Here is a 17,226-nt window from a genome sequence, read left to right on the forward strand (position 1 = left end):
TCAAGATAGGGATGAGGGATAGTAAACCCTGATATGAAACGCCCATGCTCTCACTCGTACTTGACAACCATTCTAAATGATGGCCCCCAACTAGGTAACATTCCCTAAAGTGACTAATTTGAGGGAACGAAAGAAGGGAAAGGCAAGTTTCTGCAAGATGAGGAACACAATTGTAGCCTATAGAGAGGGTAAGAGGCAACTGACAAAAATCTGTGAAGGTTTTGACCCCTTAATGACCTAGGAAGTAAATATATATTCAGGTCCGCGGGTACTTCCTGCACCTGGATGTGTATTTACATCCTGCACTGCTGTCAACAATGACAACTCTCAACGGTGAAAGCAGTGCGGTAGCCCAGCTGCACATGACAGTCCGGCTCCCCAGTAACAGCTGGGGTAGCGATAGTCATAATCCCAGTTGTTTAACCTTGTAGGAGCCACAGTCAAACATAATTGTGGCACCTGTAGGGCTTCAGGATCTTCCCTCGTTACGATGACCCCCCCACTCTCACACCGGTTTCTTTTTGTCCTACACAAAACTGTAACCGTGACAAACAAACGTAAACACAGCTATATGCGACAGCCGGAGTCACAGTCAAACGTAACCGCAGCATCTATAGGGCAAATGAACAAAAAAATCTTAACGTTTCATACAGCTATTAAAAGACAGGGATCCAAAAGCAAGTGATATTTCTCACCAAATGCATCTTTATTCTACAAAATTATTGAAACATAATATATATATATATATATATATATATATATATATATATATATATATATATATAAATAAATAAAGGGGATATGATCATAATGGGGGAATTTAATCAATGGGGTATAGCCTTCCCAATATAGTGTTACTATACTCCTTGAGGGATTTAGCTTTCAAATGGGTCACTTTTAAGGGTTTCTCTTGTTCTGGTTTATTATAGACACAGCAAATGCTACATAGCGCCTGAAATTTGCCCTCAATATAGATGTTCTCATGCTTCTACGTCTTCCTCTTTTTTTCTCAATAGCAGAGTCATTTAATACAGTGGAGACAAAGTATCTTTACAGCTGTGGGTCGCGACTCACGAGTAGAGATAGTATAACATCGCAAACTCCTTATCCTAGAGCGGCGTTCATTCGGACACTCAAGGTTGGTGTAAGATCTTTCCGCTCGGAAACCGAACTCCTCCACAGCTTGTTCCGCTTTCTTCCTATTTCCACCGGCTAAACTCTCAGGAAAAAGAAGAGACATCGCGATGGTGCAGCAATTTTTAAAAGGTATTAAAATTCTTTAATTCTCAATCAATATACTCACAAAAACAGGTAATTAAAAAGCCTTGTATAAAAATGCACGCTTAGTAGGAACCTGCGCGACTCTGAGTTTCACCTATAATGGCTTCTTCCGGGGCTTACCAATGTGCAGACATTCATAGTATTTATATAAAACAAGTGCATTCATGATAATTAACCCCTTATAGTGCATTCATGATAATTAAACCCTTATTTCCCCATTATTGAGGACACTACAGACAGAGAGAATCAATGTTATTCATTATACAAATTGATGTCCAAATAAAAGTGAGGTTCATGCAGCAGGGAACAAAAAGAATCAATATTACTCATTCTACAAGTTGATGTCTAAATAAAAGAATAATTAGATATAAACACTATATTGGAAGAAGAGGTTTCATAAAAAACATTTAATCTCAAAATCAGCGTTAAGACCTAGCGGGACCAGGGTTTTTAGCTGGAAAATCCAGAAGGATTCCCTCTGGCTCATCTTTTTGGCTAGATCTTTGCCCCTCCAATGTGGAGACACTTGTTCATGACTAAAGAAAATAGTCCCCTTAGGGTTTTACCCTGCATGAACAGGTAATTTTAGAGCTAAATAAACATATTGGGGCACATTTACTTAGGGTCAGCGGACCGCGATTCTGTTGGGTTTCTTGACTATCCCCTGAATCGCACAGGGAATTGTGTCGCATGCGATCGGATTGTGGCACATCGGCTTTCAAGTTATAATTGTAAATACTGTAGTGACACATGGTAGATTTGAAAAATCAACCTGTGTCCTTAAGAAGAAAATTAGCTGGGTCCTTAAAGGGGTTGTCCACTTTCAACAAATAATTTATATGGTTTGTGTAAGTAAAAGTTATACAATTTTCCTATATACTTTCTGTATCAATTCCTCACAGTTTTCTGTTTTGAGGGGAGCCTGCTGGATATTTCATAAATGAGAGGATGCTGTTGCTAGACATTTCAATAATAAGGGGGGCTGGTGACCATTATATTAATAAGTGGGTAACTGCTGAACTATAAAGTATAATGGGGGGCTGCTGCTGGACAGTACTTATAAACATGGCATCATACACGTATATCATATATGTCTGTGTAGAATATAAGTGTATAGTCAGTATCCAGGTTACGTACAAGATAGAAGCCGTAACTGTACATTTTATAATTGAAGCTCATAAAAAATTCTGTCCCAGTGACAATTGGATTTTCCAATTTTTTTGCTACAATGGGAACAAGTATTATCAATAACACTTCACTGCAGATACCTTACAGCTGATCACTGCAGCCTGAGACTAAAGTAAAGCATCTAGAGAGCTTCACCAGAGCTCAGTGGGCAGAGAGGTCCATTGAATGTCCTTAAGTAGGGGACCCCTGTATTCAAAAGTGTAATGTGTGGGACAAGGTTGGAAGCTGGAGATTACATACACTTATCCGGGGCCTACTGTTGTCAAGTTAAACTTATATTTTTGCAATCCAGCTTCACTAACCGAAACAATAGAAATGCATCAGTATGAGTGCAATAAATAAAAAAAGAAACCAAAAGTGTTAAAATCAATTGTTAAAATCAATGTGAGAGGTGCAGGGTTGCAAAAATGTTATGGAGTGCTTACTTAATAAATATAAGCAGCCCTGGAACCTGTTACCCTAAAAAAAACACACTAGGGGCTGCTTACTAAAGTAACTTACTAAAGTAAGTAACTTTATCGGAGGATTCTAATAAAGCTAGCAGTTTAACACTCCTGAAAATTGGGTAGCGCTTGGAGCTGATTACTTTTTTAAGGGTGACAGGTCCTCTTTAACTAAAATGTGCTAATGTAAGTTGTCAAATTTAGTACAGTTAATGGTCAACATGGCTAAAATTGTGTAAGTTAAATTGGCTACCACACAAAAGGAGTGTGCTACAGACTTTGTAAATGGTTTAAGCCAGTCATGTTAACTAGTGCAACATCTGTAAGTCTGCCAGGCCATAGATGGACATATAGTCCATTGCAATATAGTGCATTGCAAAATGGAAAAAAGTTGATAATTTTTGCAGAGTGATTTATCGCTTGATATTTATTCCAGACTGCATTCATAAAGCTATCAAGCTGTTATGTGAATTTTAACATAACATACATTAAATACTGCTTATAGATGTACCTGCTCTTTAATTTGTGTGGGTTGATCCAATCACAAGGCAAAATTTTATACAGAATATTGTAGAATATATTTTTAGTTGTCAGAGAAGAGGCAGTGATGTCACTGCTATAGAATATTCATAACCTGCATTTAAATGAATATACAATTCTAATCACATTTTTTACTAAATGCATTTTTGGTTGTCAATTTTCTATTCAATCGCTGTATCAAATTCAATTAATTGAAGAAACCTATAATGAGTTCATACTAGTGAAATCTGTTGAAAACGCATAGCAACAGAATAAAATGAAACAAGACAGCATCAGAACAACACTGTGTAAATGCAGGATAAGGAAACATGTCGTCTCAAGTTTAAACTCACAAGACCTTAAGAAAGAGTCTTATGAAAAATTTAGAAAACATATTTTAAAATATTTCTTAGTGTCAGAAGTGGTTAAGAAATGCATCAATCACACAGACCTAGCATAAAAGTTTGCTCATTTTTTAATTCATTTAGATATGAAAAGGACTATATACCGTGACATGTCACAGCCATTAGTAGATTTTAAGCCTTGGATGAACTAACATTTTTTTTCTAAATTGTGATAATTTTCAAGCAAAAATAAACATTTTAAGAAGTATCAGCACTTAGTCTTTAAAACCTTACACAGAGAACACACAGGTATATGTGGCAAAGTCTTTTGATGCCGATGAAAATGATCCAACACTCTTGGGAAATAAGCGGATCAGATTAAATGTGGCTGTGAATTGCTTGGGGACACATAGTTGGTCAGGCAAATTAAGCATTTAGTCAGTAAGTGAGCAGGGAGAAATAGAAAATAGAAAACCGGTTGTACGGAAGTTGTTTTCAGGCTAGTTACACACTGTCTCAACATTAGTTCCACATAATAGTGTATTTCCAGCTATGAAGACTCTATTAGCTTTTGACAGCAGTTTCTTTATTAACTATGTGTATCAAAAAGATTGTTTTACATTTTACTGCATTATATTAAAAAAAAAAACACAGAACAAAAGAATATAGACCAAAAATATGTTTGCGTGCTGAAAATCTAAACAACAACCCCAGCTAAAGATATACATTATCCTGCATATCCCTATTTTGCCATCTAAAAATAACATTTGCCGTATATACTCGAGTATAAGCCGACCCGAATATAAGCTTAGGCTCCTATTTTTCCAAAAAAAACTGGGAAAACTTATTGACTTGAGTGTAAGCCTAGGGTGGGAAATGCATTGGTCACAGCCTCCCCCTAGTATACAGCTTTTCAGACCCTTGCCCCCAGTATATAGCCAGCAAGCATTTGCGTATAGAGCACGCTGTCTGTGCATATAGCCAGCCCCTGTATAAAGCCAGCATTTACCCATTATATAGCCAGTCCCCTGTCCCATTATATGGCCAGACCCCTGTCCCCATTATATGGCCAGACCCCTGTCCCCATTATATGGCCAGACCCCTGCCCCATTATATAGCCAGTTCCCTCTCTATTGTATAGCCAGATCCCTGACCCATTACATAGCCACCCATTCACCAGCCTCAGTTTGCCCAGTTTATAAAATAAGAAAGTCAAAACTCACCTTTTGATGCCCCCCCGCAGGTCTTCTCTGCGATCCGTTCGGCAGCAGCACGTCCGTGTCATCACAGGCTTTGACATCAGCCGTCTCAGCCATAATATTGTGTGTGACAGCTGCCTGCTGCACACACTCAGATCGTGGAGAAGACCTGCGGGTGGCATCGGAAGGTGAGTTTTTACTTCCCTTTTTTTTTTACTTGAGTATCAGCTGAGTTCGTGTTTTTCAGTAATAACTTTGAAATGTTTTCACATATCCAGGTGATTTTGGGATTGTTTTTGTGACACAGTGTACTTTATATTAGCTGAGAAATTTAGCCAATATGTTTAGTATTAATTCATGGAAAAGAATCCAGAAATTTGGCAAAAATGTTGAAACAAATTATGTTTTACAAATTCAAATTTTTTCTACTTTCTGGAAAGTTAGCCATATCGCCAAAATAACTTGATAAATAACATTTTTGATATGTTGGGGTTTTTTTTAAACATCCTTTCCTTTTTTGAGGATGATAGGAGGCTTATAACTTAAGGTGCCATTTTTCAGCTATTCACAAAAATCGTCAAATCCTATTTTGATTTTATAAGGCCTATATGATTCCCCACAAATTACCCAAGTTTAAAAACAGCACCCCTCAAAATATTCAAAACAACCTTTTGGAAGTTTGGTAACCCTTTATTTTTTTATACAATATATTCAATAAACAATAACATTTGCACCTTCACAAGGAGTTAAAAAGGAGAATGCATCTCACAATGTTTGGTTCAATTCCACTTCAGTATGCCAATAAACAATTTATGGCTGTACTCATCTGTTTGGCCACAGGGTGGCACTTGAAAGGGAAAGAGCGGTGTTCAGTATTTGGAGGACTAAAATGGCTGAAATATTTTTCATATGTCAGGATGCATTTGGAGAGCCCAAAACAGAGGAGAACCCCAACAAGTGATGCCATATTCGGAAAGTAGATCCCTTGAAGAATGTAGCAAGGTGTAATATGTACATTAGCCCCAACAGGTATATGATACAATTACGCCCCAAAAAGGAAAAAATTTCCCAAAAAGTCACCTTTACCCCTAATTTTCCTAAGTGAAACAAGGGAAACACAGATTAAACAACTGCCAACAATGTGTAAAACTATTTCTCCCAAGTGTAGAATTGCCCTATTTGTGCATTAAAAATGTTGTATGGGCACCCAATAGGGCTCAGAGGGGAAAGAGGGATGTTTGCCTTTTAGAAGCCAGATTTCACAGAAATTCTTTACATGTGTCAGGATGTATTTGAAGAGCCCTAGTGGTACCAAAACAGAGAAGAACCCCAACATGTGTCCCCATTTTGGAAAATATAATCCTTGAAGAATTTAGCAAGGTGTAATATGTGCATTTTTCCCAACAGGTATATGATCAAACTAGGCCGTAAAAAGGAAAAAGTTAATAAAAGTCATAACAGTAGAAACAACCCCTAAAAAAGTTTAAAATGTTTTATCCCATGTGGATATAAAATGTTATATGGGCATGCAGTAGAGGGAAAGAGGGATGTTTGACTTATAAAAGCCGAATTTGACAGAAATAATTTACATGTATTTGGAGAGCCCTAGTGGTACAAAACAGAGGATAACCTGAAAAGTGACCCATGTTTGGAATGTACACCCTTTGGAGATTTTAACAAGGTGTAATATGTGTATTTTAGAAACTGCACCCCTTACAGAATTTATCAAGTGGTTTAGTGAGCCTTTTGAACATACAGGTGGTTTTCAAATACAGGTGGTGTCCTACTTAAGAACACCTGACTTACATACGACCCCTAGTTACAAACGGACCTCTGGATTTTGGTAATTTGCTGTACTTTAGTCCTAAGCTACAATAAACAGCTATAACAGTTATCACAGGTGTCTGTAATGAAGCTTTATTGTTAATCCTGGTTCTTAAGACACTTAAGAACATTTTTAAAATCCAATTGTCACAGAGACCAAAAAAAGTTTGACTGGGGTTACAATAATAAAGTATACAGTTCTGACTTACATAAAAACTCAACTTAAGAACAAACCTACAGACCCTATCTTGTACGTAACCCGGGGACTGCCTGTATTATGTGCAACGGAAATTGCAATTATTTCTGAAAATACACAAGTTTGATGCCCAATTTATGCCACTGTGAAATGTCAGCTCTCTGATGAAAAAGGCCCAACATGTAATCCTAAACACTAGCTAGAAGGTACAAAACGGCTCCGCAATGATAAAGCACCATGTGTACTTGAGACAAAACTTGGAGAATTACAAAAGATGTGCTAACAAATCCACAGGCTTGGAGGAGAAATAGAAAACCAAACTATGGGCAAGTCTCACAATGATATATAGTGTCCTTCCTAACCCTCCTTTTGGAACAGATTCTACATCTTTTCTGAGTCTTTCTTTAGTAGTAGTCTGGAGGACTTCATTGGGAAAATGTTGCCATGTCCAAATATTAGTGCCTTAATCACCACCTCTCGAAAATGGAGAAGTGATAGGGCATAACATGCACTTGGAACAGCACATGAGAGTTGTACAGTGCCATCCGTATCATATTTTTGTTTTCCGTGGCACACTGTACAGCTTCAGCACCTGTTTGGAAAAATCAACCCAACCCATGTATTTATTGTAAGCCAGGATGCCCCCTGGCTTGGGGGCAACGGTGGTGGTGCCTTGTACAGGGGTGAGTGTGCTGGAGTCCCCATGAATAATACTTGACAAACATCATGTTCTAAGTGCAGAGTGCCTTGAAGTCCCCCTTTCTAAGTGGCTGCCTAGTAAGGGATCTACAGAGGCCTCTCTGGTTTTTGCATACAGTTCTGCATGCTACAGCACCTCTGGAACTGAGTGATTGGAATACTGCAATTCTGTTATAAAAGTTATCCACATAGAGATGGTAACACCAGATTCTACAGAAGCTTCCCACTAACTCCTAGGACAAAGGGTGGGGGCATTCTGGGGGGCTAACTTGTATCTTTTCCCTCACAAACCCTAAACCTGTGGGTGTAACTTGAGTATAAGCCTAGGATAAAAAATGCAGCAACTATTCTTTAATAAAATGTCCAGCAGTGCCCCCCTTTAAAGAAATGTCCAGCAGTGCCCCCCTTTTCAGAAATGCCCAGCAGTGCCCCCCTTTTAAAATAAGGACCAGCACTGCCCCTTTCATGATGAAATAATAAACTTAGTACTTGCCTCCGGTTCTCAACCTGTGGCGTCCTCTTCTTCCCCAGCTCATCTTCAAGGCTGAGCTCTGGCTTCCCGGAAGTGCAGGCAGAGGCATGTCTTTGCTCTCTGCCCACACGCTTACACTGTTCTGCACTACTTGGAAGTCAGAAGATACTGGGAGAAGACAACCCGGGTGAGAAGAGGATGCCAGGGGTATAAGTATACAAAAAATTTGTACTCTAATACAGGCAGTCTCTGGCTAATGTACAATATAGGTTCTTTATGGGTGTTCTTAAATTGAGTTTGTAATTAAGTCAGAACTGATATATTTCATTGTAACTTCAGATGATAATTTTTTTTCGTTCAAGTGACAATTGGATTTTCCAAATTTTGTGCTGCTATGGGAACAAGTATTATCAATAAAGCTTCATTACAGACATCTTACAGCTGATCATTGTAGCCTGGGCTTAAAGGAAAGCATCCAAAGAGCTTCTCCAGTAGTCACAGTGAGTAGTGAAGTCAGTCTGCAACTAGGGGTCATCTGTAAGTCGGGTGTGCTAAAGTCAGGGTCCGCCTGTACTGCCTAATCTCAAGTTTTTAACAGTGAACATATGAGGCACAAGACCCCAAAATTTCATTATTTCTACTGCATCTACAGGGGTTTACCTAGAAAATGATGATGTGGGGTTTTGTGCAAAAAATTGTTGGCCATATAAATTTGTCTGTAACATGAAATTTATGAGATCCTCAGAGACAAAAGACTTTGAAAAATCTATTTCAGTGCGGCCATCAGTCTCTAAATGAATTCCTGAGTTGCCTACAAACTCAGGAATTTAGGGCACATCACATTATGGGTTGGGGTCCATGAAGGATCCCTTGTGGGCTGGGGACATGCTCAGCAGTGGTCCTGTGGCGCCTTCTAGAGAGCCCCTTATCACTAGAGGAGGAAAAATAAAGGAATGGGGCATTACTCCCCTTCAGAATCAGTGTCAATTCACTACAGTAAAAAAAAAATCTAGTTGTCAAACAGCAAGATGTTACTGATCAGAACCCATTGCTTGTGCAAAAACTATAGTAAAAAATAAGAAAAGAAAATAGAAAACCTACTTGACACACAAAAAAATAAATCAACAAAAAAGGTGCAAATGCTGTTCAGCAAGATGTTACTGATCAGCTCTCATTTGTCGCTACATTCAGAAAATATGGCTTGTGGAAGTGTAAAAACTATGGAAAAAAAACCTTTTTTCACATCAAAAAAGCCACAAAAATGAGAAAATGCTGATTAGCAAGGTGTTACAAGATGGCTTGGACACGGGTAAAAAGCAAAAAAAAAACCCTGCAGTATAAAAAGTTACTATAGCAAAAAAGTGTAATGTTTATTTTTACAGGGATGTGTGTCACTATCTGCACTTGGTAGTTATAGAACACATACAACTTACCAAAAATATATATAAAAAGACATACACAGAAGCTGAGCAGTGCTGCAAGTCAGGGGGAAATGATGGGAAATTTAAAAAATAAAAAAAAACCCTGACAAAAAAATAAGCACACAGCATTGCAAGACACACACAAGAAAGAGGGGAAGGAATTAGGAACAGGAATTGGGACAGGGAAATTAGGGAACAGAAAAAAAAACTGAATCAGATCACACAGAAGTGAGATATTACAGCAGCATTAGCAACAATGGAGGCTTGCTCTGGTGGTGCCCAGAAAGATGCCAGCCAGCAATTCTAGAAGGTCACAGAGCACAGTACGCTGTTCTGCACACTGTCATAAACTAGAATGAGATGTGCAGAAAAGTAGCCAATTGTTTGTACAGGGGAGGTGGCACGGGCTGCAGTACAAAAGGCCTTACAAAAAATGGCGACGACCGACTGTGTTCGAGCGAGTAGCTGAGCGAGAGGAGTTACCGGCTGAGCAGTGGGCAGATGTCCTGGCACCGTTCCTGACCGGCGAGTCGCAGAAGGCTTACTACGACCTGAGTGAAGCGGAGGCCCGTAAGTACCCCCAGCTAAAGGCGGAGATTCTGGCTCGTCTTGGGGTCACCGTTCAAGTTCGCTCCAGCCGGGTCCACCAGTGGGCTTACTCAGAAAAATTACCCCCACGCTCCCAAATACATGACCTGATCCATCTTGTCCGGAAGTGGCTACAACCAGAGGACTGCACCCCAGCACAGATGGTAGAGAGAGTCGTCCTCGACAAGTTCACCCGTTCTCTGCCCTCTCAGCTCCAGCGGTGGGTTGGACAGGCCGGTCCCACAAAAGCTGAGGAGCTCGTGTCCCTAGTAGAGAGGTATCGGGCTACGGAGGACCTTCTACTTACCTCTCCCACACGAACCAGTGCCAGTGACGGGGTCACCAAACCAGCTGGTAAGACTGCTACTGCGGAAAAGGGGAGACATGTCAGGTTGGGAGGGGGTTCATTGGGGGGCGTGGATACCCAGAAACCCAGTGAGGCTCGTGACAGAGGTCATGGCCGTATCCAGTGCTGGCGGTGCCATGAAATGGGCCATATTGCTGCCAACTGTCCACTGTCAGTGGAGCCAATGGACTGCAACCAGACCCGGCGAGTGTCACTGTTTGCCCGGCCGGTTCTGGCGGCCGAGTCAGTCACGGATGCAGAACCCCAAGTGTGCATGGTCACAATCGGTGGTCACACAGTGGAAGCCTTGCTAGACTCAGGGAGTCTGGTCACCCTGGTGCGGGGAACTTTGGTTGATCCTGGACTGTACAGCGGGCGGAAAGTGGGAGTGTTGTGTATACATGGGGACACTCGCGAATATCCCACTGCTGTCATCAACCTACATACCCCTTGTGGTACTATTGCCCATGAAGTGGGGGTGGTGGGGACCCTGTTTCATGAGGCTATTATCGGCAGAGACTTACCGGTGTTTTGGGACCTCTGGAGACGAAGACCCACCTCAGGTGCTGTTGCAGATAATGGACGTCAGGTATGTCCGGCCTTGGCCCCTGAACCTTTTGAGGCCGATGTACCCACACCAGCAGTAGGGGTGACCCCATGTGATGAATTCTCTCCCCTAGAGGTCCTAGCTGGTGAGGTCGAGGGCCACGAGGAGGTGGCCGACATGCCGGACCTTGAGGTTTCCCGTGAGAATTTTGGGGCTGCACAGCTACAGGACCCAACCTTGTTTAAAGCATGGGAGAATGTTAAGGTGATAAATGGGGTACTCCAAATACCAGGGGCTGACAAAATATACCCCCGAATGGTGATTGTTGGGGAGCTGTTGTACAGGGTCGACCAGATACGGGGTGAGGAGGTTGAGCAACTTGTAGTACCCCAATCTCACCGTAGGCTGGTGCTAGAGTTGGCACACAAACATGTGCTGGGAGGGCACTTAGGTGCTGAGAAGACCCGGGAGAGGATCCTGCAGAGATTTTTCTGGCCCGGAGTGTCAACTTACTGCCCCGGTGTCCCACTTCAGGATTCCTTTGGTCCTGCTACCAATCATAGAGGTGCCATTTGAACGGATTGCAATGGATCTGGTTGGCCCCATAGTCAAATCCTCAAGGGGGCACCAATACATCCTGGTTATCCTGACTACGCTACGCGGTATCCCGAGGCGATTCCATTAAGGAACACCTCCTCCAAAAATATTGCTAGGGAGCTGTTCCAGGTATTCTCACGCACAGGCCTCCCCAAGGAAATCTTGACTGACCAGGGTACCCCATTCATGTCTAGGGTAATGAAGGAGATGTGTAAGTTACTGCAGGTAAAACAGCTCCGCACCTCTGTGTATCATCCTCAGACAGATGGCCTAGTCGAGAGGTTTAACAAGACCTTGAAGGGGATGCTAAAGAGGGTGGTCAGCAAGGATGGGAAGGACTGGGATTGTTTGTTGCCCTATTTGATGTTTGCCATACGTGAAGTTCCCCAGTCCTCCACGGGTTTCTCACCCTTTGAGCTGTTATATGACCGTTCCCCACGTGGGCTTTTGGATATAGCCAAGGAGCCTTGGGAACAGGAGAGGACCCCCCACCGTAGTGTGATAGAACACGTCTCCCTTATGCAGGACCGCATAGCGGCGGTAATGCCCCTTGTAAAGGAGCACATGACAAGGGCACAAGAGGCCCAGTCTAGGGTCTACAATAGGTCAGCCAGACTCAGGACCTTTAACCCAGGCGACAGAGTGCTAATTCTGGTGCCGTTGAGAGCAAGTTCTTGGCAAAATGGCAAGGACCATATGAGGTCATGGAGAAAGTAGGGGAGGTAACCTACAAGGTATCTCAGCCGGGGAGGAGGAAACCCGAACAGATATACCACGTGAACCTCCTAAAGCCATGGAGGGAAAGAGAGTCCCTGATGGCCGTGGGAGTAGAAAAAGCGTCTGTCCCCAAGAAGGGGACACCGGAGGTAGGTGTACCCGATGCCAAGGTGCCTGAAGTACGGATCTCGGAGTCCCTCTCCAGGGCCCAGATTCAGGAAGCAAAGGAGTTTGTGCTCCGAAATGTGGATGTGTTCTCTAAGTTACCGGGACGTACTTCAGTCATCAAGCATGATATCATAACCAAACTCCACATCCGGGTACACCAAAAACCCTACCGGGTCCCTGAAGCGCGCCGGCTAGCCATATCCGAAGAAGTCAGGCAGATGTTAGACCTGGGGGTTATCGAGGAGTCTAAAAGTGACTGGTCGAGTCCTATTGTGTTGATTCCCAAACCTGATGGTTCCCTACGGTTCTGCAATGACTTTAGGAAGTTGAACGAGGTGTCCAAATTTGATTCTTATCCCATGCCCAGGGTTGACGAGTTGATAGAACGACTTGGACAGGCTAGATTCTTCTCCACCCTTGACCTGACGAAAGGGTATTGGCAGGTACCCCTTACTGACAGGGCCAAAGAGAAGACCGCTTTTGTTACTCCTGATGGGCTTTTTCAGTACGTGGTACTCCCCTTTGGGCTACATGGGGCTCCCGCCACATTCCAGAGGTTAATGGATCTCGTCCTAAAACCTCACCGGAGATATGCCTCGGCCTACCTGGATGACATCATAGTTTATAGTAACGATTGGGAGAGTCACCTGGCCAAGGTGCAAGCAGTGGTAGACTCCCTGAGGGCAGCAGGGTTGACAGCGAACCCCCAAAAATGTGCACTGGGTCTGGAAGAGGCCCGTTACCTGGGGTACCGTATTGGACGAGGTGTCATCAAACCCCAAGTAAATAAAGTGGAGGCGATCCAGCAGTGGCCACGACCTATGAGCAAGAAGCAAGTGAGGGCTTTCCTAGGCATAGTGGGCTATTATCGCCGATTTATCCCCGATTTTGCTACCATAGCGGCACCCCTGACTGACCTGACCAAGGGTAGCAGGGCGGTGATGGTAAAGTGGAGTGAAGAGGCTGAGGGGGCGTTTCAGCGACTTAAGACGGTTTTGTGCGAGGGACCGGTACTGATCACCCCTAACTTCACCAAGACTTTTATTGTGGAGACTGACGCTTCTGACGTGGGCTTAGGGGCTGTCCTGTCCCAAGTAGTGGAGGGTGGGGAACATCCTGTGACATTCCTGAGCTGCAAGCTCACACCCCTTGAGAAGAAATATAGCATAGTTGAGAGGGAGTGCTTGGCGATAAAATGGGCTCTGGAATCCCTGAGGTATTACTTGATAGGGCGACAGTTTACACTGGTGACCGATCACTCTCCCCTGGATGAGTCAGGCCAAAGAGAGGAACGCCAGGGTCACAAGGTGGTTCCTAATGTTGCAGAATTTCAAATTCACGGTAGAACATCGAGCAGGAAAGCTGCATGGGAATGCCGATGCCCTGTCTCGTACCCACTGTCTGATGGCCAAAAGTGTTCGCCCCCACAGGGTCAAACAGAGGGGGAGGGTATGTGAGACACTGAAGGGGTTAACTGTGGATGGGCGGTATGTTTTCCCTAGGTTTTGCTATTATGCAAGGCCTTAGTGCTGAGGTTGGGTGTCCAGCACCTTGGACACAGGTGATGGGAGCAGCCCAATCAGTCTTTTTTTTTAAAACCGCTTAGCAGAGCTGAGAGTGTTGTCTCTCTCTGGAAGGAGGCTGGAGAGCACACAGCCCTGACCTCTGTGCCTGGAGCAGCCAAGTGATTTTGTATAGTGGTGAGTCAGTGAACACCTGTATAGTTAGCACCCTGACGGGTAGGATATTTGTTTATTTAATGCCTGAATGTAAAGGCTGTTTTATTTTGCTGCTACAATAAACGCAGGCGAGACCTGTTTGGACTAAACCTTGGTGTCACTGTCTTGAACTGCATCACAGCACCCCGCTACCACGGTCTCTACTGGGCCAAATCTCCCACAATACATTTAGGGAAGCTCCTTGGGGAGGTAGACACAGGGTAGAAGGAAAAGACATAATAGTTAATAAGCATAGGCCCTCAAGGGGAGTCCCTTTCGTTCTGGCTAGAACACAAAGTTTTTAACCATTTTATGTAAACACTGAAGGAGATTTATTAATTTGGCAACAACATAATTCTGTTGTATTTTACACTGAAAAACCGTCTGCACCACATTTATAAAGGTTGTTATACAGTTTTCTGGCTCTCCTATGACTAGCTCTTTAAAAGGGTTTTGTGGGCTCTGAAAAGGGGGCATGACCTCGCACCAAAAAGATCTGTTCGCCAAAAATACTGCTGACCAGACAGAATTTAATCCTAGTTTTCTGGCGTAAAGTAAGCCAACTAATAGGATGTGCAAAGGACGACTAGACAGTCTTATACTAGGATAGATTTATAATCCAGAATAAGACTCTTATATAAATCCTGTGCAGAATAAGACTAGTGACAAAAGGAAAAAACTGTTTTTCAGCTCACCAAACATTGAAGAAACTGCAGTACAAGACCAGTCGCACGGAGTATGGAGGTTGGGCCGCTCCGAGACAGTGTAGGAAAAGTATGCAGGAACTCCAGCGAGGGTGAAAAAATATAATATCAAAAAATATTTGGAAAAGACATGTTAAAACTAGAGATGAGCGAGCACTAAAATGCTCGGGTACTCGTTATTCGAGACGAACTTTTCCCGATGCTCGAGTGCTCGTTTCGAGTAACGAGCCCCATTGAAGTCAATGGGAGACTCGAGCATTTTTCAAGGGGACCAAGGCTCTGCACAGGGAAGCTTGGCCAAACACCTGGGAACCTCAGAAAAGGATGGAAACACCACGGAAATGGACAGGAAACAGCAGGGGCAGCATGCATGGATGCCTCTGAGGCTGCTTAATCGCACCATTATGCCAAAATTATGGGCAACAGCATGGCCATGACAGAGTGACCGAATGAGGCTAGATAGCATCTAAAACATCCAATAATTGACCCTGACACTATAGGGGACGGCATGCAGAGGCAGCGGCAGCGGCAGCAGCGGCAGGCTAGAGAGTGTCATGGCAACATACCCTAAATGGACTCAGGCTTCAAACCAATGGGTGGCAGAGAGGAACCAAAGGAGGTGAGCAAGAAGCGCTCAAATAATATCGGTACATGATAAAAGTTTGCCAGTATATTTTGTGGATTACACAGCAGAGTGGCGACAAAGTTAACATGGAAGCCATGAAAACAACCCAAAATTCTGCCTGACACAGCACGTTTGATAAGGCGGCCATGTATGGAGGCAGTGAACTAGTAGTAGATTAAAGGTGCTGCAGTTAAAACTATGTTAGTTGGATCTTGGCATGGAGCTGGCGCTCCGCTGCCAGGCGAGCTTTCGCCAATCCAAGCCCCTGTCTCTAGGCTACTCCCCAAACAGCACTTCTAAGAACCTTTTGTATAAGATCAAGTGTAGTAGCGTTCTTATAAGTTTAGGATATGGCGGGTGAGGGGAATGTAAACATCTGCGCAAGAAGCGCTGAAATATTATCCGTAAATGAAAAAAGTTTTCCAGTATATTTTGTGGCTTACACAGCAGGGTGGCGACAAAGTTAACAACTTTGATGTGGAATCCATGAAAACAACCCAAATTTCTGCCTGACACACCTCGTTTGATAAAGGGACGATGTATGGAGGCAGCTATATGGACGACTTTTGGAGGTAGCAATGGAGACAACGTGTGGAGGCTGCTATGGAGACAATTCAATTTGGATAGTGCCTGTATGTGGCAGTCCAAAAAAGTTTTCAAACCAGAGGAGCAGGTAGGTGGCCCTCCATAAAAATGGAATAGATTGAGTGCCTGTATGTGGCAGTCCAAAAAAGTTTTCAAACCAGAGGAGCAGGTAGGTGGCCCTCCAGAAAAATGGAATAGATTGAGTGCCTGTATGTGGCACTCCCAAAAATTGTTTAAAACAGAGGACCGGGTCGGTGGCCCTCCATAAAAATTAAATGCATAAAGTACTATAGCTAGAGCCAGTGGGCCCTGTCAAAAAATAGCCAGTTTCCTCTGCTTTACTGTACAAAGAGGAGGAGAAGGAGGAAAATGAGGAGGAGGAGGAGTGGATAAATATTCAGGTTGAGCTTCCTTCACCTGGTGGAGATTGGAAATTAGGAGAAATCCAGGCTTTATTCATCTTGATAAGCGTCAGCCTGTCAGCGCTGTCAGTCGACAGGCGTGTACGCTTATCGGTGATGATGCCACCAGCTGCACTGAAAACCCGCTCGGACAAGACGCTAGCGGCAGGGCAGGCAAGAACCTCCAAGGCGTACAGCGCCAGTTCGTGCCACATGTCCAGCTTTGAAACCCAGTAGTTGTAGGGAGCTGTGTGATCATTTAGGACGATGGTATGGTCAGCTACGTACTCCCTCACCATCTTTCTGTAAAGATCAGCCCTACTCTGCCGAGACTGGGGACAGGTGACAGTGTCTTGCTGGGGTGACATAAAGCTGGCAAAAGCCTTGTAAAGCGTACCCTTGCCAGTGCTGGACAAGCTGCCTGCTCGCCTACTCTCCCTCGCTACTTGTCCCGCAGAACTACGCACTCTGCCGCTAGCGCTGTCAGAAGGGAAATACTGTTTCAGCTTGTGCACCAGGGCCTGCTGGTATTCATGCATTCTCACACTCCTTTCCTCTCCAGGGATGAGAGTGGAAAGATTTTGCTTGTACCGTGGGTCCAGGAGAGTGAACACCCAGTAATCGGTGCTGGAATAAATTCTTTG

The 17,226-nt window shown here is 43.5% G+C and overlaps 1 protein-coding gene across 3 annotated transcripts in view; it reads right to left on the reverse strand.

Moving 5' to 3' along the window:
- GRIN2B (glutamate ionotropic receptor NMDA type subunit 2B) overlaps window positions 1–17,226 on the reverse strand; it is a 552,939-nt gene that overhangs the window by 408,314 nt on the left and 127,399 nt on the right. Inside the window, exon 2 of one of the 3 annotated variants that reach the window (XM_072127540.1) lies at window positions 1,075–1,212. The exons of the other annotated variants lie outside the window; for them this stretch is intronic. The gene's annotated coding sequence lies outside the window, so the exon portion shown is untranslated. The remainder of the gene's footprint in view (window positions 1–1,074; window positions 1,213–17,226) is intronic. 3 annotated transcript variants of the gene reach the window in all.

Source organism: Engystomops pustulosus, chromosome 10, assembly GCF_040894005.1.
Source record: "Engystomops pustulosus chromosome 10, aEngPut4.maternal, whole genome shotgun sequence".
NCBI lineage: Eukaryota > Metazoa > Chordata > Amphibia > Anura > Leptodactylidae > Engystomops > Engystomops pustulosus.